General features: G+C 36.0%; 1 long non-coding RNA gene across 1 annotated transcript; it reads left to right on the top strand.

Annotated features, from left to right (window-relative positions):
* The first annotated feature begins 11599 nt into the window (after positions 1-11599).
* LOC118605579 lies at positions 11600-16578 on the top strand. Its single transcript, XR_004952213.1, has 3 exons — positions 11600-11716; positions 12014-12121; positions 14122-16578. It is a non-coding gene; the product is annotated as an uncharacterized LOC118605579 (long non-coding RNA).
* The last annotated feature ends 2239 nt before the right edge of the window (positions 16579-18817 follow it).

The raw sequence follows: 18817 nt of genomic DNA, 5'->3' as shown, positions 1-18817 counted from the left end.
AAAGGTCTAAGACAAGTTTAGATTATCTTTAGTCTATCAGGAGAGATTGCTTTTCTCCCTCATTGTATAGGTAGTACTCTAAATAATGAACTGCATTTTAGCAAAATTGTAATTTGTTTTTTAAAAACTTATGTCCCTTTTCTGGTAAGATTGAGATAACCACTATGGAAAACAGTATGGAGGGTCCTCAAAAAACTAAGAATTGATCTACCATATGATCCAGCAATCCCTCTACTGGGTAGTTACCCCAAAGACTTGAAAACCCATAACCATAAAGATATTTCACAATGATGTTCATAGCAGCATTATTCACAGTGGCCAGGACATGGAAGCAACTGAAGTGTTCTAAGATAGATAATTGGCTAAAGAAGCTGTGGTACATATATACAATGGAATATTACTCAGCCATAAGAGTAGATGAAATACTGCCATTTGCAACAACATGGATGAACCTCAAGATAATCATGCTAAGTGAAATATGCCAGATAGAAAAAGTTGAAAATCACATATTACTTACATGTTGGATATAAATCTAAAAGCAACAAATGAACATGACGAACAAAGACTCATGGACATGGACTATAGACTAGTGGTTACCAGAGGGTAGGGGTTGGGGAGAGGAAGGAGGTGGATGGGGCAAAAGGGATCAAATATATGGTGACAAAAAGAAATCTAACTATGGGAGGTGAACACATAGTGTACATATGTGTGTGTATGTCTTACTGTTAAAGTGTACAGTTGAAACTTATTGGATTTTGTTGACTAATGTTACCAAATAATTAATTTATTTTTAATTGAGATACAGAAAATTAAATCTTTTTTTACTAGGCTTCCCTGTCCTCTGAACTAAGTAAGAAATCATCCACATAGTTTATGAGGACTGAATCACAAAAGAAATTTTGTCTTTAGGAATTGCTTTGAGGAAAAACCTTGGTGTACAGCTGTCCAGGTGTCCTCCTCGTCAGGTAAAGGCAAAAAGGTGTTGACTATTATGGTCTAAAGGCATACCAAAAAAGGTGGAGCAAAGATCCAGTACAGTAAAGTAAGTGGCTCTGGGCAGAACTGATGACAGGATGATATTTATACTAGATACCACCAGGAAGCAAAGGACAACAATTTTGTTGATAGCCCTCAGGTCTGGACAAATGATACCTTCATCTGCAAATGCACAGGCTTCCTAGCACCTTGGGGCTCCGTAGGGAATGTTCAGTCATCCGTGGGTACTTGGGTGTGGAAGTTTGGGAAGCAGTCGCTGACACATTGGGCTTCTTGGGTGCAGAGTATGTCTCCTTCTGTCTGTCTCCTCATGCTGAACTCAGGGCCACCCACAGGCAGCGTGCCCAGGGAAGCTTGGGCCCACCATTCGGTCGTCCCATTCGCATTTTCATCTTTGTCAACGAATGAGCCAAACAGGCACAGGCAACTGGTGGAAAGAGAGTTTGGGGAGGCTTGACACTGGTGTGGGTTACAATTGAGACTCTGTCACTTCTTAGCTGTGTGAACACCTCCCTGAGCCTCAGTTGTCTCCATTACAAATTATTATCAAAGGACCAGTACAAGCAGTCTACACAAAAAAGTGAGCCAGGGGGAGCTCTGTGCTCCAGTCAAAAAGTTCGATTTCATATAAAAAAGTTAGGAATGAGTTGAGGCCTAAACGATGAGCCTCTGGGCTTCTGGGCTGAGAAGGGACCATATTGAATTGTGGCTATGACACTCGTCCGCCAAACTCCTGGGAGGCCATGGTCATGCACTCCACAGGGTCACTTAGGTGGAGTGAGGGAAGGATGTGATGTATCTTACACCTGGGGTTTCCAATTGCATGTGTTGGTCTTCTTTTGTCTGCGAGATGGGAACCAAGTTCAGACATTGTGATACAGGTGGCGGAGTGAGAATCAACATGATTTAAGGAGTAGAAGAAAAACAGCTATTGGAGGGTTTAATGGCAGTTGGAGATACCAAAGGATAGTGCTTTGACTTAGAAAAAATATGTACAGTATGGCTCCTTTGGAAAGGACAAACAGAATCCTTGTTGTCCGTGGAATCTATCTTATTTTTCATACCTCTCCAAGATTTTACCTGCTGGAGGGACACTTGTTTTCACCTTCCTCATTATAGAAGCAGCAGATGTGCAGCCAGGCTAGCGTTTTTGTATGTGCAGGAAGGTTTTACTTCTCAAGTTTCTTGTAGACTATTTTAAAGGTGACCAGACATCTCTGAAATAGGAGAAAGAGTTCTATTTTTCTTTCACATTTGCCCACTTGCGTACTTGAATAGAAGAAAAAAAGTTGTCTCGTCTCCTATCTAACCAAAAGGAGGCAGTACAGTGTCATGTTCAAGAGGCTTACAGTGTTTAATGGCCCACATTCAGAGTGTAACTCGGGGTAGCTTTCTAAAACCCTTAGTGCCTCTCTTTATTTGCTTGGAAAATGTGAATAATAATACCCCCTACTTAATAAAATCGGAAAATGCATTTTCAGGATTACCTGAACTTCCACATATACTCAATGAACGTGGATTATATTTACTACAAATAGGATAGCTAAGCATATTCCAATTCAGAAAGATAAGCATAGGCTGCTGAAGAGAGCCTATTGACTAAAGTTGAAGCAAAAACTGAAAATTGGTGTTCACCTGTGCCAGCCACATACCGAGGGCCCCACCAGCACTTCTAGCTGTTGCTCTGACTCTCCCACTCATTGGCAGCTACACAGGACTAAGGATCTCTCCTGCCCCTTCCCCATTCCTCTTTACCCAGAGACTTGACCTCTAACACGATCTCCCAGGGTGTCTGCATTTGGAATGGGGTGAGTGTGCCTCATGAGATCTAAGGATGTTGGTCCACTCTAGTTTGAGGAAAAGCATTGTCCAAAAGTCAAAATCTCTGCCCTTAGGTTGACTCGGATTCTGAGAGAGGGAACACTACAAAATCAGGGCTAGGGCATAGGTATTTTTCCTGAGACTGGTCAGCTACTTCAATCCCTGTTCTAGGTTGGGCTGGACCTTTTTGGTTGGAGCTTTTTGAAGGCATCTATCTTCCAGAGCCCTTTCGAATTCTGGATATCTCTCCTGAGTTTATTTAAAGCATCAGTGTCCTTTCTTATTGCTTCTGGATTATCTCATGCACAACTTCTATTTCTTTTTAAGGCATCGTCAGAATTCATTTTAAGCCAACTTTTATTTTTCTTGTTAAATTTTTTCTTTTATTTTAAAGTTGATAATTCTATTAGTGTGAAGAGAGCTCTGAAACAAAATTGTATGACTACAGGAAGTCGTCTGAAGCCAGATTCCTGAAGTCAGGAGTCAGCAGACTATTGCCAGCTGGCCAAATGGGCCAATAATTTGTTTCTGTCAATATACTTTTATCAGAACACAACCATATCCATCCATTTACATATTCTCTATAGCCACTTTCTCTCTAACAGGGCATAATTAAATCCGTGTGAAGGAAAGGCCTGCAAAGCCTCTGAAAATATTAACTATCTGGCCCTTTACAAACAAACAAAAAAGTGCTCTTTTCTTGCCTTATGCAGGCAGACCAATATGAGAAAAGTTAGTCATCTCTGAAAAAAGTCAGCTACCATCATGATAATTACAATTCGGTTTCATCCAAAATTTTCCACTAAGATAGTAAAACACATGTCATAAGGAAATTTGACACTTGAAAACATTTTCTATTTTGATGGTTCAAATGGGACCAACAATACTACTATCTTCAAATGGGAATCACCCGACTTCTTCTATATATAGCATCCTACCCTAGCAACTGCCTGCAGTTTGAGGAGAACCCTAAAAAGCCATGTTGGGGTAATTATGATGGGAAAATAAGGTGTGTCACTATATCTAGACTGAATTTATTAACTGAGACAAAACTCCGTATTTGAAAACTTTTGGAATTAAATAGAACAGTCTAGTTAACAATAAGTAAATAAAGTTTCTGTACCTTTTCCTTCACAGGAAGCCAACTGTACATCACAGTGGCATCAACAGCAAATTTCTGAGCTAAACCTGAAGCCAAGTAATACGTACTTGGTATTAATTCGCATTAGTTAAAAACACACACACACATACACACACACACACACACACACACACACACACACTCTTGATGGTTTGCTCTATTTCCTGAATAAGAGACAAAGTTTGAGAATATATTTTTAAAATTTTATAGTCAAAAAGATTGACTTCATTTGAAGAATCAGAGAAAATCATGTTCTGTTCAAAACAAAGCTTTCTAATGTTTTTTTATTTGTCTCATATTCTCTAACCACATTATTCCTTTCTATGTGTGGGTTGTGCAGAGCTAAGTCACACACATTCTGAGTGATATTTAGCTTTCACTGACTTTCCTTAATTCAATCAACAATAAAATTTGCCACCCGGTTAAAATTGTCATGTCCTTTGTGGAAAAAATTTTGGAAAAATATTTTAAGAGATGTAGAATGTTCACAGTCTTTGACCCAGTTATTCCACTGCTAGGAATTTATCTTAAGAAAATAATTCAGAAGAAGGAAAATAACTTCATTAACTAAAAAATTATTTATAATAGCCCAAAAAAATCTTTACATCCAAAAATAAGAGAATTAAATTAATTATGATACATCTAGAAGAACTGCTATACAGCCATTAAAATAATTATGGAAATTATGTACAGCACAGAGAGTATTTATGGCATAATGTTAAGGGAGGAAAGTAAAATGTAAAATTATATCTCCATTATGATTACAATATAAAAATGATGTCTGCATATGAACTAGGACTGGAAAAAAAAACAGAAAAAAAATGATTTGTTTGATGAATTGAAATAGGATTTCTAAGATTGGCGGAGCGGAGGCTGTATTTCTTTCTTTACCAAATGTTTGTTTTTATGATGTTCTTTATAAGCTTTAAAATGGAGGAGAAATTTCATTTCTTCCCTTCTTTTCACTATTTGAAACAATGTGGGAACTGTGTCAGTCATGGTCTAGTTACAAAAGGAAACTAATTCAAGCAGAATGGCATGTTGTTATAAGATCGAGGCAATGGTTAAAGAAACAGACTCTAGGGGTGAGTTTCCAGGGATGATTCTCAAGGCTAAATCATAGAACTGGACCCCCCAAAAAAGCTGCTTCTCCAGCCACAACCAGGATGCAGATCGCAAAATGAAAAGCTCTGCTTGTATCTGTTAGCTTTGAAGAACGTTACCTCTGTATGATCTGTTCTGAATTTGTCTTCGAGTGTGTATCAGATACACAGTATCTGAATCACATGCAAAATGCTTTACTGCTTCCAAGGCTTCCGTGTTATAAAGAGGCACTAAAAGGAAGTCGAACTAGGTAGTGAACAAGCCAGTCTCTAGAATCTACCACAAAGGATTGCACAGTGGTGAAATACAAGACACTCAGTTAAATTAGAATTTCAGATAAACAACAAATAATTTATAGTGTATTTTTAGACCATTGCAAAGGATATGCTATACTGATACTAAATATTGATTCATTGCTTACCTGAAATTCAGAATTAACTGGGCATCCATATTTTTGTTTAAATATGGTAACCCTACTGCCATGGAAACCAATAGAAATCGAAGGTATTCCAACTAAAAGCCTTGGTAATATTTATTCTCAGATAAAGATTCCTGAAACAGAGTGATCCCAAATAGCTAATGAAAACATTTTCTTCTTTTAAAACCAAAAAAACATTCTTTTATATATATCCCCACCCCCAATAGAAAGCAAACAGGTATATGTTAGTTAGACTCTTGTAACCAATCAGAAGGTATCAGTGCTGGATGGGCTCCCAGAGACAATGCATTCTTTAGAGATAATGTTTTTCTACTTCTTTTATTTAACAGACAAGAAGTTAAGTTAGAATAGAGTCAGAGTTAGGATCCAGGGCTTCTAGACTTGACCCTTTCCAGTTAGGTGCCTCTAAAAAAGATTACACTTCCTTTTTTAGTTGTGATTTAGACTCAAACTTAAGTTGCTCCCACAACAACATTGAGTCCATATTAATATCTCATGCTCATTGAGTTCCAGAGAAAGCATGAGTTGCCACTCAAGAATTATAATATAAAAATCTCTGGACCAGGGATGGCCCAGATTTTAGCCCTGAGTGTGTTACTACTGTACTTGATAATCTTGGGCATGTAATCATTCTTTTGAGTCACAGTTCCCTCATCCCTAAAATAAGGTCATTAATAATTTTCCTCTTTCCTTTACAAATTTTCCATAAAGATCAAATAATTTCATATCTGCAAAATTTTCTGAACTATATGAAGTGTCATATAAGAAACTTCATATAGTTTCATGATTAAAATTTCCCAAAATTTAAAACGTTAAATATTCCAACCATTATCTATTTCGGGGGGGGGGCGGCTTGTTTTATGCAATAATTTCCATTTTCACTTGTTTTACTCTTGAGCAGAGTGGTTTAAGTAGTGATAGAAACCCCAAAGTGGAAATGATTTAAATAAAATAAACATTTATTTTTTGCTCATGAACTCTGGATGTAAGTGGTTCATGAGATTCAATGATCCTTAGGGACTGTGGTTTATTCTACTTTTTTCCTCTGTCACTCTTATCAGTTAGATCCCACCTCATTTCCCAACATGGCTGATCGACCTCCAACCATCACATCTGCATTCCAGCCATCAAAAGAGGGAATGTTTTGAAGGAGGCACACAACTTCTTTTTGAGTTGAACATGCTTTCTGGAATGTAAATATCATTTTCGCTTATATTCTATTGCCATAACTTCATCAAGTGGCCACATTTAATTATAGAAAATAGGGAAATAATATTGTAATTTCAGATAGCCATGTGCTTATCTACAAATTGAGACCTCTATCAATAAGTCAGTCAACATCCTCTGCCATAGTAGGTAAAAAACAAATATATTTCCATATAAATTAGAGAGAGTCTTATTTTTGGGCTGTTATAACAAAGTGCCATAGACTAGATGGCATATAAACAACAGTTATAGGTCTGAGGGCCAGAAGTCCAAAATCAGGGTGCCATCATGGTTGGGTTCTAGCAAGAGTCCTCTTTCAGGTTGCAGATTGCATTTCTCTTATTCTCCCATGGTGGAAAAGAATTGAGGAAGCAATCTGGAGTCCCCTTTATCAGGTCACTAATCTCATTCATAAGGGATCCACTCTCACAGCCAAATTAATTCTGAAAGGCCCCACTTCTTAATAACATCGCATTGGGGGTTAGAATTTCAACATATGAATTTTGGTGGACACAAACATTCAGTCCATTGCATAAGGTAATTCAATTAAAATGAGGGTCTTTTTTTTAAAAAAAAATGCAGACATGACCATAAAAGCCAAATTACAGTTATTATAATATAATTAAATCATTGTCTAGAGTATAAGCTCCATGTAACAATAGCACATTGCCTGCTACATATTTGATTATAAATATTTGAAGAAAGAATAGCAAAAACAGCTGTTTGAGAGTAAGAGGGAGGAATAACACATTGTATCTCTGCAGATCAAGGCTGTCAACAATGAAATTATTTTGGTATTGAGAACTGAAACAGAAACAATATGCAAAACTGTCCTCTGACTCACAAAACAGGTAAACTATCTATACCAAACCATGACATGCAAAGAAATTATCTAAGCTAATTTCCCACCTTATTCAGACCCATATGTTCCAAAATACGACCACAGTTGGGTTGATCTAACTTTGCCTGGATTCATAAGACCTCTGACTGAAGAACTCCCTAGTTTACAAATTCTGACCTGTTCTTAAGAAGCCCAGCCCGTGAACAACTCCAACCTGTGTACCTTTCCCTTTCTTTTTTTTTGAAACACTTCATAGTTAATTACTTTGGTCTATATCAATGGTAACACTAATGAGCTTAACTTTGTTCAATACAGATGTTTTTAGTGTTCTTTGGTCAGTAGCAATAGATGATGTTTTATTAAATCTCATGCTCGCTGTTAATGTCTGTTTTCAAAGGTTTTTCTTGAGCAGTAGACAGGTTTTCATGTTGTATACTGGACAACGCAAATCCTTTCTGAAACAAGATAATGTATGCGCATGGATGGATAATCAGTGTGAGAATAATAGGAGATTTTTTTTAATACAAATTATGTTATATGTTATTTAAATTCTCCCTGATAAAAGAGAGAAGAAATGAGCTAAGACATGGTATCTGTTCAAATAGATATGAAGTGAGAGGGAACAGTTACGAGGAAGAAATAATTTGGAATCACTAAACTATTTAATAAATACCAGTACTGAAAAACAGAAGTCAGAAAATTTCTATCTTATTGGAAAATATTGCATTCAAATGCATTTGATCTTTTCTACAAGCCCTAAAGTCTTATAACTAGGCAGGAATTGACACCATTTGGATTCAGAATATATTAGTATACAATTTAATTTTGCTCCTTTAACATATGACATGGGACATGTATTATCTGTTTTAATTATCTCATTTGTAAAGCAGAGATATTGTGTTACATTTAACTTTTGATATTCAACCACATGGCTCTCTTTTACATAATTAGAAAACACTGTAAAATTACATTTTTATATCTGTGTACTTTATTATATATAATCATACTGCATTCATTGTGTACTAGTGGTATTCATATTACTATATATGTTTATTATACTTTATGAGCACTTCAAACAATTTTTCTTACATAGTTTTGACTATATACAGTATTTGACTGATGCACTGATTCTAGAAATGAACCAAGTAATTTTTTATTCCACTGCAGTGACTACAACACAGATGGGTTGTTACAAACATTAAAAAAAAAAAAATGGTAAAACTGTTAGCACACAGTCAGTTCTCAATTTTGTTGACCAAAACTGAATTTTTATTCCTTAAGCCTAAGATGAGCATATTTTAATGATATACTCAATAATAGAGTAATCGATATAGCAAACAAAATGACTATATTTATGATAGTTACCTAACTACAGAGAAGGCCACCAGATGATGGCAGTGTCATTTCTTTAAGGAGCAGGATGACTAAGAAATGATTGGGATACAGGATGACAGAGAGTGTGAAAGAGTACATTGCTCAGGTCACCGCTGGCTACTATCATATAATTCTTTCCCCAGGTGAGGCCAACAAATTCTCTTTGCAGGAAGTGCAAAACCAAAGAGCTTGACTTTCAATGATGTGGATTTTGCCATGAAAGATGATACATGTAAGGAGAGTAAGAAAGAATTCACAATTCCTCCGAAACTTCTCACCACTGGCTTTTTCTCACCTCTCTTGGAATATTCCTTTCCCATGCTTTGTCAACATTTAAGAATGCTAAAATGAAACCTAGGGCATTCCTCTGCTTTTTTTTAACCCCTAGACTTGTTGATTTAAAGAGAAAACAGATTTACTGTGGCCAAGAGCTGACTCTGAAACCAATTATCTAGCAATACCCATTGTCCTTTGAAGAAGGTATACCACCCTAAAATACATCTAAATTCAAAAAATATACATTGATTAACCTCCTTCCCAGGCCCAAGAAGTTAAGCATTAAGGCAACAAATTGGGCCTTCATGCTGTGTATCTTATAAAACCCTGTCTTATTGATTTTTGTGACTATTCAATACACCACCATGAGTAATAGGCTGAATACAAAGGATTCAAAAATTCTAAATTGAAGTTCTATAATAGCTACCCTGCTCTTTTTCCCCCTGTCATTTTGATAAGCTGATTCCCTCCAACCCATGCATATAGAACAGAAAAAATTTGCCCTTGAAGAATCTGTCCTCCACCAAAAAGGAACAGTGGCATTAGTCACGTTTTCCCAATGTGGACTCATTAATGCTATTTTCTTCAGTTTCATTTCAAAAGATTGGAGAGTGGTAAAGCTTACATTAATAAGCATAACCATTTAATTTCCAAAATTAATGAGTGGAGCTCAACATATTGAATGCATTGTATATGAATATCTGATTCCTTTGAAATTGCTCTGAAACACAAAGAGGTTATGATTACTAAATGGTGCTAAACTAATGATATTTTCATATAAGGATATAAAAAGAGAGAAACAAATATTGTAACATGCATGGAGAATAATTTTGATTTGTTGATGACAAAACACATTTCATCTCATTAGCAAGTAGACTTTGTATGAAATGCTAACCAGACTGCTAATAATTAAAAACTTAATGTATCTTCAGTCATTATTATATGACAGTAATAAAGGATTGTAAAAACTATTGGAAATTTTGTTTGTAATATTTATTTAGGGAAAGGAAAAAAATCCCTAACTTTATAATGATGAAATGGTGTATATGATTATTCTAGGTCTTGAGAATGGTTTCAATATCATTTCTCAGCGTTTGCCAGTGATGAAACTCCAATTCAGAAATGGTCCTCAGAGAATCTCAGAACAGTCCAGATACCCTCCCCCAAACAAGTAGCTCCCTAGTACTTGTTCCAAGTTCCCGTCTCCTAGTATCTTTAAAATAAATCACTTTTAAAATAATAATTGAGAGTTTACTTATATGTGTATGCTTTCCTCTGAGTAACTGGCCCAAATGATTAGTTTTAGTGTTTGTTTTGATGGGGCAATCTAATTGTTCTAGTATCTTATGCTGAGATTACTGTTGTCACCCATTTCCTCTTTCTTTTCCTGCATCTTGGGCATTTGGGCACAATTCTATGCATTCAAATGACTACCGACATCAGTTTTCTAAATGCAAATCAGCTTAAGGTCTGAAGATGTCTATTTTCAATATATCTTATGCTGAAGTCAACTGTTAATGATTCTCAATATTTATTGCAAAACTCCCTCACCCTGATAGTTTTAAATGTTGAGCTTCTATCCTGTAGCAATATTTGTCATATCAAAGTCCATGTTGTGTATAGCTGTTTCATATCTTTTGACTGAGTTTCTATTCATCACCATCACTGTAACAGAGAAAATGCATGGGACCTACACATGTTGCCTACCACACCAGGTGCTATGTACAAAAACATTAAAAGATGTGTTTACCCCTCAGGGCTTTCTCTTTTAAATTAATTAGATCTCAAGTAGGATTAGGATATGATCATTCCTGGCAGAAAAATGCACACTGGATTTTCTGGCACAAATATGCCTTAAATTTATTTTGTTTTATGCTGATCCAGAGTTCATGCTCTTACCAAAAAAAAAATGAAGAGATCAGCAAATGTTAAGGATATTTTTTAGCAGACAGCCATTCTATTTAATATCCTTTCACATTATACACACTGCATTATCCATTTAATCTCAAACACACGGAAGATTTGCCAATGGGTGATTCTAGTTGACAAGAATAGTAAGACTTGGTTTTCTGTACTTATAATGGTATTTAATACAATCGGGTTAATAATTCAGGTCATAAAATTTAAAACTTTAATGATCATCACAGTTCAATTCATATGATATGAAATTTCATTTTAAGGGTCCAAATTATTTTCCTATGTTCTATTTATTTTCTTCAATCTCTTACAATGTAGTAAGGAAAATGCAATTGATCTTGATTTGCATTTTTCTGACTGTCTTGCATGGTACAATTCAGTTTAGTTGACTTGCAATGGTCATGCATTCACAACATGTTATGCAATCAGTATTTATTGAAGACTTACTTCATGCCGAGGACAGTGCTGCATGCTGGGAACTGAACGCTAAACAGAACAGACCTAGTCCCTATGCTTGAGGAGCTTTCAAATACTTTTAAAGCCAACTGGGAATAACTTCTAGAGTTTTAATTCCTTAATTTCCTGATCATTTCTTTATTCAGTAAGCTATGGATACCTAATAGATTTAGCTATTGAATTAAATGTAATTATCTGACAGTTCCTCAACTCCCAGTAAGCTATTTGGTAAAATTCTTCAGGTATCATTAATTCAGCAGCAAAACTGCTATGAACTATGATCACTTTGTGAAAGTACAATTCTTCTCTTAGTTATAGAGTTTTATTATTTTTATTGGATCTTAATTGAACAAATAAAAGTCATAAAATTTAAATTTTAATTTTCTTGCAGGAAAATTAGCTCAGAAACTGTTTTTTTTTTTTTTTTTTTTTTGACATGCAGGGGTATTATCTTGGTTCTGGTCAAAATGGAGGGTTGTCCCCGAAGGCCAGTCCAATGACCTGGGCCAGCAAGTCCAACGTGGGAACTACAGAAAATGGGTAAAATAAGGTCAGTGCAATGAGTGGTGTGTGTTTGTGTATGTGTGTGCATGGATGCATGTATGTACTCTTCAATTTACTTTCTTAGGAAGGATTGTCCTTTTTTCCTTATTGTCTTGCTATTTTTTGGTATTAAAATAGTCATACTTTTGTCACACTTTTATCAAAAACAGTGGTATTGCAGGTGATCAGTTTTTGTTTTATTCTAAGCATCATAACTTGACAAAATAAAAAGTTGCATTGAAAAAGAAATATCTTACACGTAATAGACAGTTAGCGAGTGACTTTTTGAATGAGTGTAAGATCCATGCTTTCCTTCATTTCTTTATTTCTAGCACATAGAACAGTGGCTGCAGCATATTAAGCACTCAATAAATATTTGTTTAATGGATTAAGATGGCTTCATTGATAAAAAAAAAAGGACCAACTCATTGTTTAAATGAAAAGAAAAAAAAATCACAGGAAATGCCTCAGTGAAGCAAATTTTTATGATTGTCTTAGGCTATGAACTTTTAATATAAATACCGAGGTTCTGACTTTGTTCCAACCAATTTAGTTGAGTTCTATATTGTTTTTATATTCCCAACATTTACCCTATTTTCTCCTATTGTTGTTGAGAAGTCTCTTGTCAAAGAGTAGCTTCATTGTAGGTAATCTCTCTTTTCTTTCTGCTGCTTTTAAGGCCTCGGATGTTCTACAGTTTTATTACAATGCATTTATGCTGGGATTTCTTAAGAAGAGATGTATCCTAATTAGAACTACCTTTATCTTGCAGATTCATATCCTTCTTCGATTCTGGAAAACTCTCACTCATTATCTCTTTGAACATTGCCTCTCATTTTCTCTTTGTCATCTTTCTGGATGTAAGTCAAATATACATGAGAGCTTCTCGTTCTGCTCACCATCACTTAATCTGCCTATCACATTTTATCTTTTTATCTCTTTTTCCTATATTCTGATGAATTTCATTATTTCTAGCTTTCAGTTCACAAATTCTTTCTTTGCTGTGTCTAATCTTACCTTGAACGTATCTATTAAGTGTTTCATTACAACGATTATATTATTCATTTTCACAAATTGTATTTTGATTCTTTTCCAAGCCTACCAACTTTGTGCTATCTTATTAATTTACTATATCTTTATTTCATCTTTCTGTAACTATTTATAATATACCTTTAAAGAAAATAATATAAATCATTATTTGAAGTTCTTAGGGGATCTAAATTTGCTTTTTGTTATTTCCAATGACACTTGCTCTTGGCCTTTGTAGACAGAGCATGACCCGACTGAAAGGATTTTCATTTACTTCTGCTTAGCGCCCCCTGGGGGCTATGTTAACATGCAATTTGACCTCAAAGATTCTCAACAACTTAACTGTACCTTTTCAAAATGTTGAATGAGATGTGGCCAGGTCTAAGGTTACATATTCTGAAGTGACTTTTTTCCTTCCATGCACCACCAAGGTAGTTTTTCTTATAACCTACCTTTGCTGGTAAGTGTATATATATATATATATATATATATATATATATATATATATATATATATATATATATATATATATATCTTTCTTAGCCTGTCTTTTTACTAAGAGTTAGGATCCTGGTTTTAATTAACTTCCTATCTATAGAGCCAGTCTTTGTCTCCGGCCCCAAAGGGCAATTAAAATCTGGTCACTAAATCCAGCAAATGCCTCTAAGACAGCTCAACTCCCTGTCAGCTTCTTCTTGTGGAGATTTTCCCTTTCCGTCTTTTCAAGCTCAGCCATGCAAAGTATCTCATTAAATTTTGCCTAGCAACATTTTCGTGTGTGGGAATGAGGGGGTGGAGGGTAGTAGGATACTAGGTAGGTCATATTGCTACAAATAAAAGTCATACAAGCTACTTTTAACACTCTTAACACTCCTTTGTTATTTTGCTTTTGGTCCCAGCACATAGTAATTGAAAACTGCCATTTTCATCTGAGTCGAAGACAAAGAAAAGACGATAGGTAAACTTTTCTCTTCCCAGGTACTGAGACATCTGTACTCCTGCCAGGAAAGACTTCCACAACCAGAAACTCCCCTCCAAAAGATACTGCTCCACTATTGCAGGGTGTGACTGCAGTGAAGTCTCTGCCCGGCATAGGTTAACGAAGCTCATCAGTCGATGTGAATGTTATCGAATCCTTGGTTCTTCTCTTTTTACCTTTCTGTCTGCTTTTCCTGTGTGCCCTTGACTTGCATTCCTCTTTGAGTCAAGGATATTTTTTCTTGAGAAAAAGGATCATATCTCATCCAATCTGAGTAGCACAGAAACACTCATCTTACGACCATACCCGCAGATAAGGAGGACAGACAGCTAAGTCTTTCAAAGACAGACAATACATTCCTTTTTTCAAGCACTTATTTTTCCCCAATCAATTTCCAGTTAAGAAGCATGGTGGTGGTGTTTAAGTGGAAGCTATGTGTTTTAAAGATAGGAACAGCAGTGAAAATGAGAAAAAAACAGCCCTTAAAAACACCTTCCTGAATGGAAGTCTCCCACAGCATTCGGAAGTCATTCAGTAATCTTGACAAGTTAAATCAGTGTCCTAATTATTTTTGCAGAGAAAAGAGAAAAGATGTCTTAGAAAAAATATGAAGAACACTTAGAGAAATGTGCATATTTCTCTTATTTTTAAGCCCGCTCTTTTCAACTCCGACTCTCATCGTATTTATGGACAAAGAAAAAGGTGAAAAGAGAATTTAAAAGGCCACATGATGTGCTGGCTGATTAAAAGTGAAAGCCAGATGTGCTGACAATTGACAAAAGATCAGGTAGTCATTTATTTAATTGGACTCTGAGTGACAAGAAGGTGAGATGATTATCAAAGAGATGAGTCCTTTGTTCCAGCCTCACTGTTTTAGTCATTTCAAACAGAAAGGGAACTTTTTCAATTTCCCTAGGACACCAGCCTGAAGAGGTTTTTCAATATTAATCAAGGTAATCAGGATCAAGAAGGCTATTTGCCTCCCTCCCAGCAAGAAAAAGATTTGGTGCCGCTGAAATAGAAGGGCTAGGAGTGCTAAAGGTATTAACGCAGCTGCATGTCAATGAGATACAGGTAAGTGAAGAGCAGTTTGTGCAGCTTGGCTCTTCCAGGTTTGTTCAGTGGTATAAAAATACGGTTCAAGAGATAAACCCCTAACTTCCTCCTTATCGTCAGTAGAACCTACGGAAGAATTTAATGTACGCTGTACAGCTGCTAGACTTCTGACCCAGGTGCATTAGGGCTCTGGCACGGGAAAACAGGATGCTGAAAGCGAGCCTCCAAACATATTTCCATTTTCTTTGTATTAGATTTATGAGAGAGAAAATAATTAAAATTTACTGAGAAGAACAGTTCAGGTAATTAACATGCATCGGCACTCTTTAGCACAGAATCGTAGTTATATTAATGTTATGAGCTGGATTCTTTATAAGTCAGAACATACAATTTTTTTCAAAGAAGGACCGATGATTGAATAAAAATCACTTACATTTCAGAGTGAAAGTGTGAATGACCATAAAAATAACATAACTCTGGCTAATTTAAAAATTACTACTTCTAGGGAAATTAAGACAAAGACCAAAAAAAATAAAACAATAGAGGAGGCAATTTAATAATGATAGCTTTTAACTTTAAGCTAAGAAAACTCTAAAAAGAGCTTTAAACTCTTTAAATTCCGACTGTTAAACTCTTTCTCCAATGACTCCCTCATAGGACAAGTGCTTTGAAGTACAGTCAGACTGGGCTGAACCACCGTCAAACAAGACGTTTCGTCAGGCTCATTTGCTTGGCCTCCACTTTGTAGAGCACAGCTTTCTCAGATCCTCTGGATAAAAGAACCCCGAGCAAGCTTTTTGGATTCTTTTGAATAGACCACCATCTCCCTCGAAGGGTGTTTTGTAACACAGCTTCGCCTACAAATCTTCAACGACCTCCTGGAAGAGAAGGCTTTGTAAAACAAGGCAGACGAGCAAAGCCATTTGAAAATGGCATTCACTGGCTCTGAACAGCAGAGCCTGAAGAGGTTTGGTGCATTCAGTGTTTCGTCATTGTTGACTTCTTTTTAGACTTCCCCCAAATTCGCTGTGACTCACAGGTATTTGGGGCCATGAATAAAACCTATGCATATGGCCACCCCTAAGCAGGAGCAGATAGATGGCGGGAGGAGACACAGACAAGGCCGTGGAAATGACAGCCATGTTCAGGACACGTTCAAAACCAAGCTAAGAAATCAGCAGCCAATTATCATGACATTTCTCCTCGGCCAAGTAACCACGTGAGCAATCAGAGAATAAATGAACACTTAGGGGAAAAGATGTCTAATAATTAACAAGCCATTCTGCCATATTAGAATAAAACTATACCAACTGATTAAAAGTGCTGTCATTTTATAAAATCAAACATCTATGAGGTTTTCAAAATTGCCATAAAATAAACAAAAATAATTCTGATAAATATCCTAGGTCTGGAGCTTACTTTTTTGAGGATGATGATGACGTGTGTATGCCTGCATATGAATGTATGCATGCATTTTTGCATAAATTATAAATAAAGTTATATATTCTAATGATCTCTCAGACGGTATTGTGGTATTCCATATGGCTGGATGAGCATATGGTCTTTATATGGTTTTGTACCACTTTATCTCTTAATCTGATGAGATTTATGATGTTAGTGAGAACTCAGAAATAGAATCAAATGCATTCATGTCCTGAGAGGCTAGAAGTGCCTGAGTACTTGCTTAACAATCTTCTGTCCTCCCACATACCTCTTTGGAAGGAGATATATATATATATATATATATATATATATATATATATATATATATATATGTTGAGTAATAACCCCCTGATCAAAGCTGTTTAAAATCAATGTTGAGCACAAAACTCAGGCCTTGAGGAACGATCGTGGTCTTTTACTAACTCTCTCCAACTCTACTCTCAGAGCTACCAAGTTCATTTATTTCTGCAAAGAAAGAGAGAGAGAAGAGCCGGCCTGCCCAAGGCAAGCCTGGCTCTGAGTCCTCTAACTTCTTGAAGAGAGGAAGCAGGGAGCGCCGGCCCTGGAGCAGAAAACCTTCATGCATTTTTTAGCGTATGATCACTCCCACCACCATTTAAAAGGAGGCTCGGAATGCTGGCCTTTGGCGTACCTAACGTTTTTCCATTAAGAATAAGTGTATGTGCTTACACAGAAAAAGGATGAGAAATATTCACAACAAAACATTAAAAGTGACTGCCTCTCTTTCAGTGGTGAGATTATATCTACATTTTCAATATTTTGTGCTTTTCTGTATTTTTTTCCAGTGGACCCACAATTATATCGAAAATCAGGGAACAACTTTTAAAAATTCTATTTTTTCATACTGACTTTGAGTTTTGATGTATGGTCAGGTTAAGATAATACTACATAACATTACGGATTTTTAATTGGAGTTTTTTCTTTTGATCAGGCGGAGAAACAAACAATGACACATTCTTTAGCTCCACATTGTTAATATAAATGTTTCATAGGTACAGGATTCTGATTCTTCAGTCTGGTCTCTAGTCTCTGGTTATGTTAACCAAGAGTAGTCTATTTTAAAAAGATATTTCCCTGGAAAGAAGGAAAATATTTCAAAATTAATTTTTCTAAAATTTTTTTTAGTCATTTAATTCATTTATTGATTGCTACACACTTGGTTTACAGAAATGAGCAAAAGGAGCAAAAAGAACCCGCAAAGTGTTAACAATCCAGAGGGAAAGGCTAATAAATTGACAATTATAAATAATTATATACATATACAGTACACCTATATACATCTATATGTATATACACATACAGGTGCGCCCACACACACACACACATATACATACACAAGGTTAGGACAAAGTAAAAAGACCTCTTTCCATAGGAGATAATGTTTAAGCTAAGTCTTGAAAAATGAGAGGTAACTCGGCATTCTAGAAGAGTGTAAAGGGGATTATCTGTCCAGCAAAAGTCATGGTATTTGCAAAACTGTCAAGGTGTAAAATACTTTGAGGCATTTTGGAACTAATTTCCACTAATTAAGAATGATTGAAATATGTAGTATATGTGAGCATGACAGAAGATAAGTCTGGGATTAGGTCACAAATATTTTAAAAATCCATTTTGAAGAGATTTGCTTTAACTCTCCAGGTGATGGAAAGATTTTAAACACTTTTAAACTTAGAAATCTCAAAGTCACTTTAAACTCAATGCATCCAAACGCAACATATTTAGTTTCCCTCCAAAACTACCTCTCATGTGGTGTTCCGCGTTCCACTAAATGTCTCCATCATCTGTGCTGATTCATAAGCCAGAATTATGTGCAGCATCCTTGATATTAAATCTTTATCCCATAGTCATCTTGTCACCAAATTACTAGCAAAACGTCTCTCCAATCCATCAATTTCCCTTCTCTTCCACTGTCACCACCCTAGTCCATATTGTCATCATCTCTCATCTGGCTATGGTGGTAAAGAACTATCCAGTCTTCCCCAAAGCACTGGTTCTCCCCCAATCCTATATTCACATCAAAGCCAGATCCATTCAAAATGCAAATCTTGTTGTCTTTACCATGTTCAGAACATTACTTCACAATATTCTTATGATGAAAACCAAAAACTTTAAAAGAACCAGCATAGTTTGGCCTTTGCTACTTCTCCCAACCCTTCTCATCGCCCTCTGAACTAC

This window comes from Rousettus aegyptiacus, unplaced genomic scaffold, assembly GCF_014176215.1.
Source record: "Rousettus aegyptiacus isolate mRouAeg1 unplaced genomic scaffold, mRouAeg1.p scaffold_m13_p_1, whole genome shotgun sequence".
Lineage (NCBI taxonomy): Eukaryota > Metazoa > Chordata > Mammalia > Chiroptera > Pteropodidae > Rousettus > Rousettus aegyptiacus.
This window is presented reverse-complemented; position numbering and strand designations above follow the sequence as displayed.